This window comes from Psammomys obesus, unplaced genomic scaffold (genome assembly GCF_907164565.1).
Source record: "Psammomys obesus unplaced genomic scaffold, mPsaObe1.curated_primary_1811, whole genome shotgun sequence".
Classification (NCBI taxonomy): Eukaryota; Metazoa; Chordata; class Mammalia; order Rodentia; family Muridae; genus Psammomys; species Psammomys obesus.
The window spans coordinates 290,505-308,508 of record NW_026585523.1 but is presented as its reverse complement, the minus strand read 5'-3'; positions in this window follow the sequence as shown (position 1 = coordinate 308,508).

Sequence of the window (18,004 nt, the reverse complement as noted above, 5' to 3'; positions counted from 1 at the left end):
TTGTTTTCTGTGTTAAATAGACCAGAATTAATAAGATCCTGGTCAATAGTGCATTCAAATATAAAGAATGGGTGTTTCTCTGCAGACATCATGCTACTGAGTGACCTCATACCTCTTCCATCCAGACTTTCACACAGACAAGGGATCCATGAGACAGTAAATATACCTACTCACTTGCCATGTGCATGTCTAATGTAGGCGATCTATCAAGTGACTGTGAGCTTAGTGTCTTTGTGCTTACGACATAGACTCTTGAACAACTCGAATCTTCTATCAGAGCTTAAAGAAGCAGTTTTTTTTTTTTCTAAAACTTTCTAGGTTCTTCCTTTTGTTCATCACAGTACATGAAGGAAGAATTTATTATAATAAATGATATTTATTTATTATTTCTGTGATCCACTGGTACTTTGAAGATGAAGGAAGCTGCCTACAGAGGGGACCTGTGGCTTCTGAGAGCTAAGACTGGCCGCAGGAAGGCAACTAGGCTGCAACCGGAGATGATAGTATTCGCTGTGCATGACACTGTATGAATGAATGGACCTGGAAACGAATTCTTGCTACAGAAATTCAGATTAAGACTTTAACTTCAAACATGCAAGACCAGCAAAAAGAAACCCATCTGGCTTTCAGGCCTGTAGAACCAAGATCTAATTAACAGGTGCCATTTTAGGTCAGTGATTATAAAAATAGAAAATTACTGGAGACTAATCTTTTTGAGCAAAGGGCAGACTGATGCTTTTGTTGTTGTGCTTGTCTCTTGGTCTCTTTTTCAGCCATCAGGGATCCCTTCTAGCCTCTAGAAGCGGAAACTCCCAGTTCAATTCACAGATTCCCTCTGTGTGTACACCTGGTTCATGTCAGCTCCCAGGAGCTTCTTGAAGCTCCCCACTGGGGCAGCTGCTGCCTTCAGTGTGGAACTGACCTACCATCAGGTCTCAAGACTCAGAGGGCTTGTTTCCATGAGTGAAATCACAAGAAAAAAAACATTGCAATTTTTCTCTCTCCCATTCTGACTTCTCATTTCATTCTGTTTCCCCAACTAGATTCCGAGAAAAGTTATTTGCAGTATTCCCATCTGTTCCGTGAGTGACAGGAGACTGTGTCAAGTGAGAAAATGAAATGTAAATTTTATTAAACACCTCCTCTCATCTCTGTGTATCAATCCAGATTCCAGCTGAACATAGCAAATCAAATCCTGTCTATGCCAGGCCTCAGGGCAGATGGAAAAATCATTTCTCCTTAATACTATTCCCTTCTAGTAAAATATTTTGCTGTTTAGTAAATGAAAATTTTAAATGCAAACCCTGCATTAATCCCAGTGCAAAGCATATCTCCAAAATGAACATTTAAAGGAAGAGGTTGAAAAGGAGAAATTTGGCGGCAAAGCAGAGAAGGAAGGGACAGGGGAGCTGAGGCTGTCTCTAGTTGCTATGCGCAATCTTCCCTGGTAGCCATGCAGGTTTGCATATCTATAGAATACATAGCTGCATGCTTTGAAGCTAGGACCATCAGAACACTTATCTACAAACTGCTTTCTCTCAGAGATAATAAATGTCTTAGCTCTAATGCATTGCCTTCCAATGGCATTAGAAACACTGATGCTTCCTTTTGGATGTGAATGTATGTACAATGACTGACAGCGGCTAGGTGTATCAGACAGGTGACGTCTGGATATAAAGATATTTTTAACTTGGGTCTGTAAAGAATGTGATCTGCTTAAGAAATAAAAAGCATGTTTTTTGTGCATTTGCTCAAAAGGAAATTTTTGTTCAGTAATTAAATGAACAATTAAAACACCATTTCAGTTTTAAAAAAAATAATTTTGTTCATGTTCTATTTAATTCCAATAAAGCCTATATACACATTATTGAAAAAACTGTAATCTACTTTTAAAAATAATTTATAAATATTTGGGTGCACAGTCTTTATTATTAATACAAGAAAATACATATTTTGCAATTTGCTGGGATAGTAAATAGGGAAAACTTTTGTGTAACAAATATTTCAAGTTAGAAATAGCAGCTGTTGACTTCTAAAAGATCCTCATCTAGAGGTGGAGCCATGTGGATTTCCTCTGCTCCCATGTTAATCTGTGTCAGCCTTAGTACCAATCTTGTTAAGGCAATTGCATTTTTGAGGTTTCATGGATACTTTTTCTAAGTCATGTGTAGGAAATACTATCGAACAGCAAGTGTCTTTGTTGTCTGGCTCACATAATCCTTTTGTAACCTCTTCTGTTATTTTCCCTTGGATTTAGGATTAGGGGTTGCAAAACATCTGGCACACAACCCATTGTGTGTATACTTTTGAAAAAATGCTGATTTAAAAAAAAACGCTCATTATCATTTGATCTCACAGTCAAAATTTCTAAGTTCCTTGTATTAATTAATTCACTTTTAGATGAATAATTTTGAATTCTTTTTCAATTTCTCAGGTGATCTCTACTCTATACTAATAGTGTTCTTTGCCAAACAGAAACTTCTTAGTGTCTATGATGACATTTGTCTACTTTGACTTTATTTTGGGGGATGGGGAGAAGAGGACTAGTCAAAAAAGAAAAAAAAATTACTGTCTGTGGTGGTTTGAATGAGAATGGCCTGCATAGGCTCATATATTTGAATGTTTATTTCTTGTTTGGTAGGGTATTCAGGAAGGATTTGGAAGTATGGCCTTGTTGGAAGGCCTCATTGGCGCCAGGCTTTGGGATATTTTTTCTTTGTTTTCTTTATATTAAAATTTATTTAATTTGCATCCCAGCTGTGGTCCCCTCCTTTGTCTCTTCCCAATCCCACCCTCTCTCCTTCTTCTCCCCCTATTCTCCTCCCCTAGTCCACTGATAGGGGAGGTTCTCCTCCACTTCTATTTGACTCTAGCCTATCAGTTCTCATCAGGACTGTCTGCATTGTCTTCCTCTGTGGCCTGGTAAGGCTGCTCCCCAGCAGGGGAAGGTGATCAAAGAGGCAGCCCCTGAGTTCATGCCAGAGACAGCCCCTGTTCCCCTCCAGGGGGAAGTGATCAGAGAGCCTGCCACTGAGTTCATGTCAGAGACGCCCATGCTTTCCTTAATAGGGATCTCACCTGGAGATTGAGTGTATGGGCTACATCTGAGCCAGGATTTTAGGTCCTCTCCATGCATTGTCCTCGGTTGGGGTGCCATTCTCTTCAGGGCCCACAGGACTCACTCAGTTTCTTTTGGCTGTGTTGGTCTCTTTTTGGAGCTCCTGTCACCTCCAGGTCTTTCTGTCCCCCCTTCTTTCATAATATTCCCTGAATTGTGCCCAAAGTGTGGCTATGAGTCTCAGCCTCTGCTTCAATACCACGAACAATAAAGTCTTTCAGAGGCCATCTGTGATAGGCTCCTGTCCTGTTCTCTGTCTTCTCCTGCTTCCGATGTCTATCGTGTTTATCCATCTTCTCTAAGGTCTTCCTTGTTGTTTAGCATCTTTTGGAGTATAGATTTTAGTATATTTATCCTGTATTATAAGGCTAATATCCACTTTTGAGTGAGTATATACCATGTGTGTCTTTCTGCTTCTGGGATACCTCACTCAAGGTGATCTTTTTTAGTTCCCACCATTTGCCTGCAAATTTCATGATTTTCTTATTTTTAATAGCTGAGTAGTATTCCATTGTGTAAATGTGCCACAATTTCTGTATCCATTCCTCCTTTGAGGGACATCTAGGTTGTTTCCAGGTTCTGGCTATTACGAATAGAGCTGCTATGAACATGGTTGAGCAAATGCCCTTGTTGTATAGTTGACCATACTTTGGATACAGGCTTTAGAGTGGTATAGCTGGGATCTTGAGGTAGCACTATTCCTAATTGTCTGAGAAATTCTTAGATTCATTTCCAAAGTGGTTGTTCAAGTTTACATTCCCATCAGCCTACAACTGGGAAAGGATCTACACCAACCTTATATCTGACAGAGGGCTAATATCCAGTATATATAAAAAATTCAAGAAGTTAAACAGAAACAAATCAGGTGATCCAATTAAAAAATGGGGTACAGATCTAAACAGAGAATTCTCAATAGAGGAATATTGAATGGAAGAGAAACACTTAAGGAAATATTTAACATCCTTAGTCATCAGGGAAATGCAAATCAAAATGACCCTGAGATTCCATTTTATACCCATCAGAATGACTAAGATCAAAAACTCAAGTGTCATCACATGCTAGAGAGGGTTTGGAGATGGGAACCCTCCTCTTTTGGAATTTCAAAAACCCATTCCAGGCCCATTCCCCAGCTCTCTCTGTCCTTCCTCTGCTTGTGGATCAGACATAAGCTCCCAGCTAATGTCCTGAGTGCCAAACCTGCCTACCATCAGGATGATCATGGAATAACTCTCTGAAAGCAAGCCCCAATTAAATGCTTTCTTCTCTAAATCTCTTTCATCATGGAGTCTTTTCAAAGCTATAGAACAGTAACTATTATACTACTTTAACTTATATTAACATGCTTACTACTTTTTATTGGTGGAAACATTCTTGAACTCACCTTCATTCAGGAGTATATTTGTATTTATTGTACTTTCTTTGGTTTGCCTAAGAAAGGAGGATTTATTGGGATATGGAATTCTTAATGGCTATAACTGGGAAATGCCAGCGAGTCCCAAACAAGCTAACCTGAACTGGTCACCCTAAATAGTAATTCCTCATATTTACTAAACTAAAACTTAGAATGTTTATATGTATTTGCTGTTCTTCGGACTCAAGTGTATATTCTTTCCCTTTACAGAGGCAATGCCCTTGTTTGAGAATGTAAGACAATGGGATCCTGGATAAGGACATGCACTGGTTTTAATTCTGTTACTGGGTCAAATAGACTGACAGAAAGTGACTTAGAAAAGAGTTTATTTGTCTTAAACCCTATAGTAGAGTTCATTATTGTAGGAAGGTCTAAACAGTAACTTAAAGTATCACAGTCAGACCCACGACTATAGAAAGAAGAAATGTGTGCATCTTGGCTTGCCTGCTTGCTTTCAGCTAGCTGTTTCCTCCTTTGTGCTTCCCTAAACCCACTGCCCAGAGAATGGTGCCATCACATGTCCCTCAAAGACATGTCCATAGGGCAACTGATTTAGGTAATTATCATTAAACTTCCCTTTCCAGGTGAGTCTAGCCTTGGTAGTCTGAATGAGACTATTCCGCATAAGCCCAGGTATTTTAAAACACTTGGCCCACTGGGGGTAGGCTTTCAGGGTTCCTGGTCTCCTCCCACTAACAGTTCACACTCTGGCCCCTGCTGCCAGCCCTTCCTCACAGTTGTAGACACATTCTCTTGAGTGGTAAACTCAAATAAACTCCTTCCCTTACTCTTCTCCTTGGTCCTGGTGTTTATCACAGTGCCAGAAGAACTAATACATTAGCCCTGTGCTCAGCTCTGGACAAAGGGCAGAAAGAGAGCGGAGGTTACTTTTGGTCTCTGCTCAATAGTGGTTTACTATGGAAGTAGACATGGAGGTTGAACAAGTGAGTAAAAAATAAATGTTTTCCAGACACAGACTTAGGGAAGAGTTGTGCTGTTCTGTTTGTTTGTTTATCAAATCAGGATTTCTCTGTGTAGCCTTGAACTCACAGTGATCTGCCTGCCTCTGTCTCCCTGAGTGCTGGTATTAAAGTTGTGCAATACCATGCCTGGCTAAGAGTTGTGCTTTTAACATGCAGTGAATCCTTTACCAATGGTTTTCCTTCTGCTAGTTTCCATTTTCCAGGGTCAAGAACAGACTGCAAATAGCAAATGAAATGTTTCAGAAATAAACAGTACACGTTCAGGATTTTAATGCAACACCATAGGATGAAATTTCTCACAGATCTGATTTATATGTCTGTGATGAGAAATGTCCCAGGGTCTACTGTATCCCACCACAACTGCAGTAGCTCTGTTACCATCCACTCTCGACATGCCATGAAGCTCCTGTTCAAGTCATCTTTGTTCAACATAAAGGCCTTAAAATGCAGGAGCAGTCACGCTGGACATTAGGATATGTCAAAGAGAAGCTGCAAAACCGTCCCTGTAAGTGAATATATGGAAGTTCTCAATTTAGTAAGGGGGAAGTAAGATTTATAAGATAAAATATTTCAAGAGAACAACTATATATAACTTTTATAATGTATTCTTCAATTATTTTACTGTGTAATTGTTGTTGTTCTCTTCCTAGGCCTAGTTTTCAAATTAACCTTATCGTGAGTGCGTATGTTTAAGCAAAACATATGTTATTTAGAGGAAGTGATAGTGTGTAAGGCTCTACGCATCTAAAAGAGGTCAAGAAATTTAGCCCATGTTGGGAGAAGGTTTTCTTATTTCTGCATGAATGTTTTAAAATAAACTTCTGTAGGCAACAAGGGGCAGAAAAGTGCTCTGAAAATATTTTCTGATTGATTGCCTAACCCCTATGGAGGTAAAAATAATTCTATATTTTACTGTTTAGTTAGCACTGGCTAGCTTTGTATTCATTTTGCAGAATGTTCTACACCAAAATGGCTGGAATTTTAAGAGCCAAGTTAAACCAAACAAAATAAAAAAATAGAACCTTGACTATAGACCAAGGAGTTAGGTAAAACAAGAAGTATCCATATAATTAAATCTTCATTCATTAATATTATGCATTTCAATAATAACTTCATTATATTTTAATACTAAGTACAGAGTGCCACATAGGAATGTATTTCTAAGAATGTGCAGTGAACAGGACTCATCCCTGAGAGATGGTGCTGTTTATACCTATTTTAAACATACATTATCTATTGCTGGAGACATGGCCTCATAGTTAACTTGCTTGTTTTGCACAGAATTCAAGTTTGAGTTAAGTTCCCAGCACCCAAATCATATAAATCAGAACAATCTGTAAGTCTAGCTCCAGAGGATCCATGTCCTTCTTTGGCCTCTGTAATCACCCATATTCATATCTATACCTACAGACAGACAGACATGGATATATTACATATTTTAACATAAAACAACTCATTTAAATACATTAATTGGATTTCTGTAACTTAATGCTATTTTTTCATGATATTAAAAAGAATCCACTAAGTACCATTTACTCTAGGGCTGGAGTGCCTTGCTTTCTGCTTTGATAAACATCTTCCTGAAATTACCTCTGAAAACACTCACCATTGCAGAATTTACTCCAAACCCACCCGCGGCCCTCCAGTGTCCTTGCCCTGTGGATAGATCACCTGCAGAGGTTTGAACGCAGTCTGCAGCTGACTTACAAAGGCAACAGGCTAGACCGGAGAAGTCATGGAGACCACAGCCCTTTGACAAGTCTTTAATTTCTACTGTGTTGTCACCACTAGCCAGAGTTAGAATTTGGTCCATGTGGAGAAACCCTGTCTTAATACTGCTGTTCCTCACCGTTGCCTGGCTGGGAAAGGATGCCAGGGGACCATGTTCGTGTGCAGCTGGCAGAGGAGAGAAAAGTAATAGAGCATTGACTAGACCCAATAACAGTGCCGGCACTGGGATGCGGTCCTGGCTTTGGGCTGCCTGAAGGCAGTGGTGATCCCCTGCTTGTCCTATCTGTCAGTCTATTTGATCTCCAAATGAATTGCTTTTGATAACAGCTATATAAATGCAGAACGGATCCGCTGGGCCTTCTTAAATGAGACTTCTTGCTTTCATCTCCCAGTCGTTTCAAAAAGCAGATAGACTTGTAAGAGGTTTTAATGCAATGATTTATGTTTTATCTTGCCTGGTTTGAGGCAGCATTTATTTAGCCCTAAATTCTTCCCAAGCTTCTTTGTAAGGAGAAATGTTTGAACACAAAATTTTGGGGGCTTCTTTATTGTTTTAAGTCAGTAATACATGTTTTCTTTCTAAATTTATTTAGAAAAAGCAATTGAACCTTATCTTAATAAGAGAAGAAAACGAGGAAACCACTATTAAAAAAGCTTTTATTAATACACTCTTAGCAAAGTCTAAAGGAAATAAATTTATATCAATTATAACACGCTGTAAAAGCAAAATTAGTATGTTTATATTAATGACTCCTAGAAAAGGAAATTAATTAATTTAATCAAAATACAAGATAATAATATTTCCTACATTTTACCATACTTTCACGGTACATGTAAAGAGCTATTTTTAAGTTTTAATTATATTGCTTACATTTTTTCTTTACTTATACTTCGTTTTCTATGCTTTAGTTTCCCCTTATATTTCTATCTTTCTCGATTCTCTGTTCCCTCTCTCTTTCCCTTCCTCCTTCTCATCTCTCTTTAATCTGGGGTTGACTTGACAGTAGACCCACAAGTAGTTTATGTAAGTGTTCTACCATTGAACAACACAGCTCAAAAACCTTTCTCATTAAGGAGATGGGAACACCATTCGTCATCATTCATGGCACAGAAGACCCTTTGTAATTTTGTACAAAATGTAAATTATTTAGCTCTCACATGCTAGAAATAAGCTTACCTAAGAGGACCTACTTGAAGATGGATGGCAAGCCACTGCAACGGGATAATTCAATAGAACTAAACTTTAGATTCCTTATGGAATTATCTTACTTTATAATGTTATTGCTACAACAGAAAGTAAAAAAACACGTTTGCATAAATTATGGGCCAACCGTTATAAGATATAGCTTTCAGGTAAAATAATTTAAATGAAATTATCAATACATTTTTTTTGTGTTTTCTTTTTTTTTTTTTCTCAGTGATTGTGCTTCATTCAGCTATGAAAGTAGGATAATTCTCTCCTGGAATGCTATGCCACCATGTTTAGGATGACCCCATAACAATAATGCCTTCTTATAAGTCATGTACAAGAGAGAAGAGGGGGCGTGGAATCAATTGCTGTTAAATATGTGCCATCTATCTAGGTAGAGGGTAAGGCACATTTTTAAGAAATGATGTTTGCCATTCCCCTTTGGTACTATGCAGAGCCCCTTCAGTACTATGAAGAGCAGTCCATAGGAGTGAAGGCTGTAGGTAGGCACCAAATCAACTTCTCCATGTTAAATGAATTGTCTAAGGTCCCAGCTATGAATGCACCATTCTCCCAGTGTGAGCTGCCTGCAGCACATGCTGGTGCAAGAGTGGCACAAAGCTTTCGGGAGTCACCAGTCAATATCGGATTTCTTTGAAATTGACCCCGGGAGATAGGCTCATATCCAACACTACTTGGGTGGCCAAGAAACTGAGACTACATAGGCCGGGAACACCGGGAAAAACCCCAAAACTAAAAGAACATAGCAATAAAATGGCTCCTAATGGTAAGCTACTACACTCATGGATCCATGCCTTGCTCAGCAACCATCAAAGAAGCTTCCTCCTGCTGCAGATGGGAACAAATACAGGCAACATGCAGAGAATGAGAGACCTTAGAACATTCAGTTCTAAAAAGTTCTAAAAAGGATGTTTCCATAAAATTCCTCCCCTCGGGGCTCAGAGAGCTCTATAGAAGAGAAGGAAGATACTGAGAAATCAAGGCCTTCTAGTCATAACAGAGCTGGCACACATATGAACCCAAGGAGACTAGCAGCACATACAAGATCTGCAGAGATGAGGTCCTAGAACTGAAAGAAGTAGACACACACACACACACACACACACACACACAAACTCATAACCCAAAAGCTGTTTCTAGTTGATAGCACTTTCAAATGAAAAATTAGTCTTTTCTGAGGGAGTCTGTCACTGGAGAAAGAATCTACCATCAAGGTAGGCCCCATGCTGAGCTGTAGATGGCCAATACAAACATCAGTGGCATCTTTGGATGCTCTTTGTCTCATAATGTTAAATCAAAGCACTTCTCTTCCTCTCTTTCTCTCTCTGTCTCTCCTCTCTCTAACAGCTTAAAGGTCCTTTGTGTATATATTATGGCTTCTAGTTTTGGGTTTTTATGGGATTTCTGAGTGTGTGTGTTCACATGTGAAACTAGTTTCTTGTGTTTTCTCAGCCGCCCCTTTGACCCATTTTCTTGTTTAGTTGTTTTGTCATCTTTGATTTTTTTTAGTTTTGTTTTATATTTAATTTTATTTTATTGTTATTTCTTAGATTCATATTTGCTTTCTAATGAGAGCGAGAAAGGGTATGGATTTAGATGGGAGGGGAGGTGGGAAGAACTAAAAATTTAAAAAATAAATAAATAAATGAGGGTCCACAAATTTCTTCTAATATTTAAGGTTCTCTACTATAATTATGTTATTTCTCCCTTCCCTTTTTTTCTCATCCAGATGCTTCATCAGTCTTAGCTGTCAAGGGGAGCTAGCAATGAGTTAAACAATTTTCTTCTATTTGATTCATATCCAACTGGCTTTTACTCAGTTTTCTCTTTAAGTAAGTACAAAAGATAAAAGAAGCCATTTAAATTGCCTGAACATTTGGTTAAAGCAGCCTATATTGTGTTCTCAGGATCCAATGCAACAGGTTACAGCTGTTGGTGATAATTAGATTGTCTACATGATTTTTTTTTCTTGTTACTCTTTCTAAAGGTTTGCATAACTACTGGAAAAGTTTAATTTTTTAAGTCAACTTTCAAATTCAGGTAGAATTTACAAGTAATTATTTTTATTTTAAAAAAAAATACACCTTGTAGCCAGCCCTGGTGGACACGACTTTAATCCTGTAGTTGCTTGAATAAAAATAGACCCCGTAGAATGATAGAGTGGCACTATTAGTAGGAATTGTTAGAGTATGTCCTCGTTGGAGGAAGTGTGTCATTGGGGTGGGCTTTGGGGTTTCAGAAGCTGAAGCCCGGACCACGCGTGACTCTCTCTCTTCCTGCTACACACAGATCCAGATGTAGAATTCTCAACTTCTTCTGCAGCACTGTGCCTGCCTCTGCAGCTTTATGCCTTCCACCAAGAAGATAAAGGACTAAACATCTGAATTGTAACCCAGCTCCAATTTAATGCTTTTCTTTGTAAGAGTTACCATGGTTGTGGTGTCTCTTCACAGCAAACAGAAACCCTGACTAGGAGAAATCTCAATACAGTGGACATAGAAGCAGGAGGGTCAAGAATTCATGCCTGGATATCCAGTAGCTGCAAGACCACCTTGGCTACCCCTGTGGCCTGGTAGTTACATTAAGACAGCCAATGTTTCAATCTTTGGTCCCTTTCCAGTAGGAGCCAAATGACTTATAATTCCTTTTCAAAATTATTTTTGCTTTATTAAAATAATATTGCATCTTTTCCTGGTTTCCTTTCCTCCCGCCAACCCCTCCCATGCTCCTTTTTCGGCTCTCTCTAAAATTCATGGCCTCTTTTTTTAATTGTTTGCACTCACACACAGACTATAAGGACACCTATCAGGTTATTTAGTGTTGCTTGTATATAGATGATCTTATACCACTTGGTACTGGTTACCCTGTTAGGAGACACATCCCTGGGGAAGATTTTGAGTGTGTTCATCTAATGAAATGGATACCATATCAGTGACTTATGAGGTATGTTGTTAAAAAGTAAATACAGAAATCATGTGAACTGAGCTGAAGTGAGCCACAAGAGCTGTGGTCAAGGTGGAGGCAAGTCGTGATTCATTACCCTGGTGGGTCCCAGATCATCTACACCAGGTTCACCTGGGAGCAGTACCAGACTTTACGGAAACACTTGAGGATGGATCCCAACCCTAACTGGAAAGCAATTAAGGTCATGGCCCACAGACTCAACCTGATGGAAAAGGAAGCCGAGACTTGGTTTCTTTAGCACAAAAACAAGCAGAAGCAGCAGTAGCCACAGGCACACACCCACAAGCATGTGCCTTGCCTTGCCCTGCCTTGCCCTGCTTTTCCCTGCCTTGCCCTGCCTTGCCCTGCCTTGCCCTGCCTTGCCCTGCCTTACTAACACAAGGTGTCTTACTACTACTGCTAGCCTTAGATTGAAGAACCTTGCTTGTTATTTCCTATATGAGATTTTCTTTTCATTTAACATTCATTTGATTTGGGGGTTTTGTCCCCCTCTCGACTTTGAGACAGTTTTGTGGACAACTTTGCCCTAGAGTTATCGGCTTCTGTTAATGTTTCTCATACTGCTTGTAAGGGAATTATTGGGTTTTCATTCTTACCAATAGCAGAATGGTAAAAAAAAAAAAAATTCATAGAAACTAAAAAAAAAAAAAAAAAACAAGTAAGTAAATACTATCCAAATCTCATACTCCATTACAGAATTATTTTGAAATATTTCTAATACTTAAGTCCTAATGTCTGAAACCACAGTCCTTTTATAAAAATGAGTGTCTATTACTAATTATGTTACATGATATGAAGTTTTATTGCTTTTAGTAATAAATTCATTATAATATAATTTCATCATTTCCCTCTTCCTTTACCTTACTCTAAACCCTCTCATTCAGCCCTTGCTGTCCCTCAAATCTGTGATCTCTTTTTCTTTAATAGTTAATATATTTCTATATACATACATTCACCTGCTCAGTGTATATAACTGTTAGTTCATTAAAAAGAGAGCTGTAGAGACATGGAAGGCAGAAAGAAAGAGAGGCTTGTTCTGATCTTATGTGGAATCATATTAATTCATAGAAAGGGGCATCTTTGTCACCCACATATGCAGATGGCCAAAATATCCATGTGTTGCATGTGATGCAGCCTCTTAAGGGGCATAAATGACTTCCATGGTCTTCAAGGGAGGCTGGGAAGTGTAGTCTTTGAGCAGAAAGCTATCAATAATGTTATCTGTGTATATATGATCTCAAGGCTGACCACTGAGTTTTTAAAATATTTACTTGTTCCCATTACTATGGAACCCACTTGGACACTGAACTGCCATGGGCTACATCTGTGCAGGGGTTCTAGGTTATCTCCGTGAATGGTCCTTGGTTGGAGTATGAGTCTCAGAAAAGACCCCTGTGCCCAGATTTTTTGGTTCTGTTCTGATCCTTGTGGAGGTCCTGTCCTCTCCAGGTCTTACTATCTCCCACTTCTTTCATAAGATTTCCTGCACTCTGCCCAAAGTTTGGTTATAAGTCTCAGCATCTGCTCTCTCTGACATGAACTGATTGGCCTGCTCTTTGATCACCTCCCGCTGAGGGGGAAGCAGCCTTACCAGGCCAGGGAGGAAGATAATGCAGACGCTTCTGATGAGACCTGATAGACTAGGATCAGAAGGAAGTGGAGGAGGACCTCCCCTATCAGTAGACTTGGGGAGAGACATGGGTGGAGAAGGGGGAGGGAAAGTGGGATTAGCAGGGGGGATACAAAGTGAATAAACTGTAATTAATAAAAATAAAAAAATAAATAAAAATAAAATATTTACTTGTATTTTTATTATATATTTTGTATTCAAGTGCCCAAGGAGGCCAGAAAATGGCATCAAATCTCTTGCAACTGTAGTTATAAGCTGCTGAGAGCCACTTCATCTTGGTATTAGGCCTGAACTCCATTCCTCCAGAAGAGCAGCTGGTACTCAAAACCACTGAACTATTTCACTAGCCATTTCACAATCATCTTTTGAAAGCATTTCCAATATTTTTTTTTATTCTTGAAAGTATTTTGTCTCAGAAAAGTAATCTACCCAGGTTGTAGTTTTAAATAAACTTAGACATTCTGGCTTCAAGACCAACAACATTCCAAGACACAGTGTTTTGACTGAAATAGACTGAAATCATTACCAAGATGACTCTTTTGAAGCGATTGGTGTGGTGTTCATTTTGTTAGGTTCTAAAAATCCACAAAATAGTAGGCCTCTTACACGCCCTTGAATGAGTTTTATTTGTGTGCTTAATTCCTTCATGATAATGAAAATTATTTCTAGAGGACAATGTAGTTAAACTTTTTAAATATGGAGACCTTCCATTTTTCTACTCACATAGCCATTTTAGAAATGTTCATAAATCAATACAAGGCTTCATTTTTAAGTGTTTTATAAGGCATTTGTATATCTGGATTAGTTCAAATAGCATATTAGTTTTTAGGTCCATCTCAACCTTCCTAACGCTGTCACTGCTTGACACATTTATTCATGTTGTAGTGACACACGACCATAAAATTATTTTTGTTACTCCATCACGACTGTAATTTTGCTTCTGTTAGGACTCATAGTGTAAATTTTATTATTTTTTTTGAAATAAACAGCTGCTAAAGGGATTGCAACCCACAGGTTGAGAAACACTGATCCATGGTATAGCCAATAACATGATTTCCAATCTTTTTAACAGTAGGCCATTGTGTATGAATATAGTATGCATACCCCAAAACTATATGCTCATAGTTCACATTCTCAACTATTCCTAAATTGACAGACACATACATATTCCGCATATGTTTTGTTGGTAATGCAATGTTGAAGCAAAAAACAAATGCAAATACCCCTTTTGCATCTTGATTTTATCTCCTGTGGATGTGCATGAGGTGAGATTGCTGGCTGTCTTCTCTGTGCCTTATTATGCTCTTCTCTTGTAGCTCTATAACGGTTACAACTGCTAAGTTGGATTATTGTGACATACTATTATTTAATTTACATAAAATGTTAAGAAGGTACCTGGCACAGTAATATTCAATAGCTAGTATTCATCATCATTGTAACTGGAAGATGAAGAAATGAGGCATATTACCAAAATGCTGCCTGCACTTGTCTTCCACTACCTTTATGAATTGAAGAAACTCTTCAGCTGCACTACGTGAAAATTAGGTTGACTGTAAAATTCTTCATGTCTTTAAGGGAACTTGATAGGTTTGTGCTAACTTTCTGATATGAAAACCACAGCCTTAGTTCACACGATAGTGATTAGTCAATATCCGAGATTCATTTAAATTCCAGCTTCTTTTCCACCTCTAGTTAGCTTGCACTAATGGATGATTTTTTTTTCCCTTAGGGAGAAAGTATGAAGTTAAGCTCCGCTCATGGCCATATTTATTTTTGAGGTGATCATATGCTTTTTTGACATATTGTGTGGTTTGTACTTTTTTTTTACTGGCTCATCTCCCACCTCTTACAGTGAGCCACAGGGCTGCCCTGGCATTTTAAGAAAGAATGGTTTTCCAATACTATAGGAAATTAAGTTTACTTTCCTTGGAGACCCTCTCTGGCCAGATATTTAAATGTTGTTTGATGTGGTATTTGGAAAGAATTCTTGATGAGTCATTTTTGTCCCTGAATAGTTTTTGAGCAGATGCACTGGCTGACTTGTCTTTCTTTCAGAGTCTCCCTGTAAGACTGAATAGCTTTGGAAGACAGGAGGAGTATTTTCCCTTCAAAGAAAAGTACAGATTTATAAAGTTATTACAACATAAATGACAATCCTCTTTTGTGTTTTCTCAAGGTTTCCTGAAGCTTGATAGAGTAGTCAGAGAAGTGAACAGTGTGATCGGAAGACCAAAACCAAAAAGAGTGTCCACAGAATTGGAGACTATGTGGTAGTAGAAAGCAGGGAAGACCCGAGAAAATCAAAGTTATAATGTTCTTAAAAAATCCAAGGTTTACTGTCATAGCTGACAAGAGCATATGCCCTAGGGAAAACCTACTACCACTATGACAAGAATTTGGACCCTAACAGACACACCAAAAGATGGGTGTCCCTCATATGATTTTAACCTGAGCTCAGAGCAGGTGAGGATAGTTGGATTGCTGGAGCTTGCTATCTTTGAACTTAGGCAAGAAAACATGAATCTCGGGTTTTAGGAGCGACCCGACCCCAAAGGCATAAAGGTAGTGTGATAAAAGAGGACACAAAATACCTTCATCTGGCCTCTGCTCACAAGTATAGAGGCACTCACCTGCACACACATGTCCACCTGTGCAAATACACACTTACACATATAAAGATAAATCTGAAAATTAAGATAAAGTTCTCAAAACTTTGGAAATAAGACAACCAGCTTCAGGATGCTCAAAGGACACCAAATATGTTGAATTAAAAAATCACAACTATATTTATTTATTTTACACTATTTACAGATAGAAAAAATATAATTCCAAAATTGATCTGAATCACAAAGGATCTCAGCTAGCCAAGGCAATCCTAAACAAAAAGATCATTGGTGGAAGGACTTTCATACCAGATTTCCGGCTACAGTACTGAGCTATATTGGTGAAAACAGTGCTGGCACAAAAACAAACATGTAGAACGATGGACAACTAGATCTAAGCATGAATGCCTGGAACTATAGGAATATAAATTAAAAAAAATACAAAAGGGGGTATTGATGAAAAAAAAAAAAGAAAAAGAAAACAAAACAACAACAACAACAAAACCAAAAGTATTTTCAATAAATGGTTCTGGTTTAGGGAAACTGGATGTCTAAATAAATAAGAATGGAATTACACATATATCAATCACTCTGTACAAAAATTAACTTCAGATAGATCAAACACTACAATACCCAAAACACCAAAACTTCTAGAAGAGACTGTAGGCAATTCTCTACATAATAAAGGTGTAGGGAGGGACTCACTGGATAGGATTCCATTTGTTCAGTAATTAAGGGCAACATTGGACAGTGGGACCTTGAGAAACTAAAAACCTTCTACACAGCAAAGGAAAGAGACATTTAAATCAAATTATCAAACTGAAAAGTAAAGAAATGTGAAAGCACTGAGAGAAAATGCACTTATACCATATAAGAAAACTTTTATTAGATTATAAGTGGATTTTTTTCAGCAAACAGAAAACATAGAAAAGTGATATGATAAATTTCTCTTATTTAACTACCAATACTACACCTGATAGTCATGTCTGTAACAAATGACAGAAAGATAAAGATATGTTTAGCCCAAAAGACATACATAAATAGAAACAAATAAAAATAAACCGAGTTTATCAACAGTTAAATTTGATTTGCTCCACTTAAAGGCAATGCAAAAGAGACTTCTTCACAGTGAAATTCAAATGTAAAACAGCCATGTACAGCACAAGAAAGCATAAAATTATTGATTAAAATTATTACTGTGAAAGTGATAAAGAAAAAACTTAATTACAAAAAGTAAAATTTTAAAGTATTAAAAAATAACTGCATCTAAATTTGTCACTGAATGTAAACTAATATATCTAAAAACACAGTGGGAATAAAAGAAGTAAAACTGTAGAATAATTGTATGTAAATGAAGTTAAATTATTACCATCTTTAATAGTGTTTGTAAATATATCTCATGCAGGCACTTAAGTAACTACAAAGAAGAAGCCTAACCAACACTATGTAAAAGCCATGTACGGTGGGGCATGCTTTTAACCCTAGCATTCAGGAGGCAGTGGCAGATGATGTCTCTAAGTCTCTAAGGCCCGCCTGTCCTATGTAAGTAGTTTCAAGCCCCCTAGAGTTATATAGCGAGGCCATCTCAGAGAAACTTTGCAGAAAATGAAGACAAAAATAACTCAAATTTTATCCAAAAATAAATAAAAGAAATTGAGAAATGGAAAGCAATGGAGAATAAAGAGAAGAAAATTACAAGAAAAAAAGAAAACAGAAGGTAGCAACAGCAAATTTCTTTTAAAACACTCTTTTAAATAAACATGACCTAAACTTCCTAACAAAATGATATAGAGGTACTGAGTGATAAAGACCAAAATCCAGTGCACTGTCTAAAAGAAATTCACTTTGTTTATTTTGCATTTGCTTAGTTATTTTTAGTTGTTAAGTTTGTGGTATTAACCACAGGGACCCACACTTGCTAAAAAGCATTCTAACACTATCCATTCCTATCCACAAAAATTCTTTTTTAATTCAAAGACATACACAGACTGGAGCTTGAGGCATGTAAAAAAATCTACAGGAGAAAGCAGCAGTGGCTAGCCTTATCTCTGGTTCCTAAAAATGAAGAATGTTACCATGCAATAAAAGGGTCAATTCTTCAGGAAGATATAAAAAATATAAAATGTATAAACTCAATATTAGTATTTCTAACTATGTAAAGAAATATTTGCAGACCTAATAGAAAACAGATTCTTGGTCCTTATGAGCCAGTTTCAATGACTGACGATAATACAACATACTACCCTATTTACAATGATGAGCTTAATATTTAGAGAGAAAGTCGTAAAGATGCAGAGCTTGAACCATACCAGACCAAATGAAACTATTACATATGTGTATATACTAACCTTTCT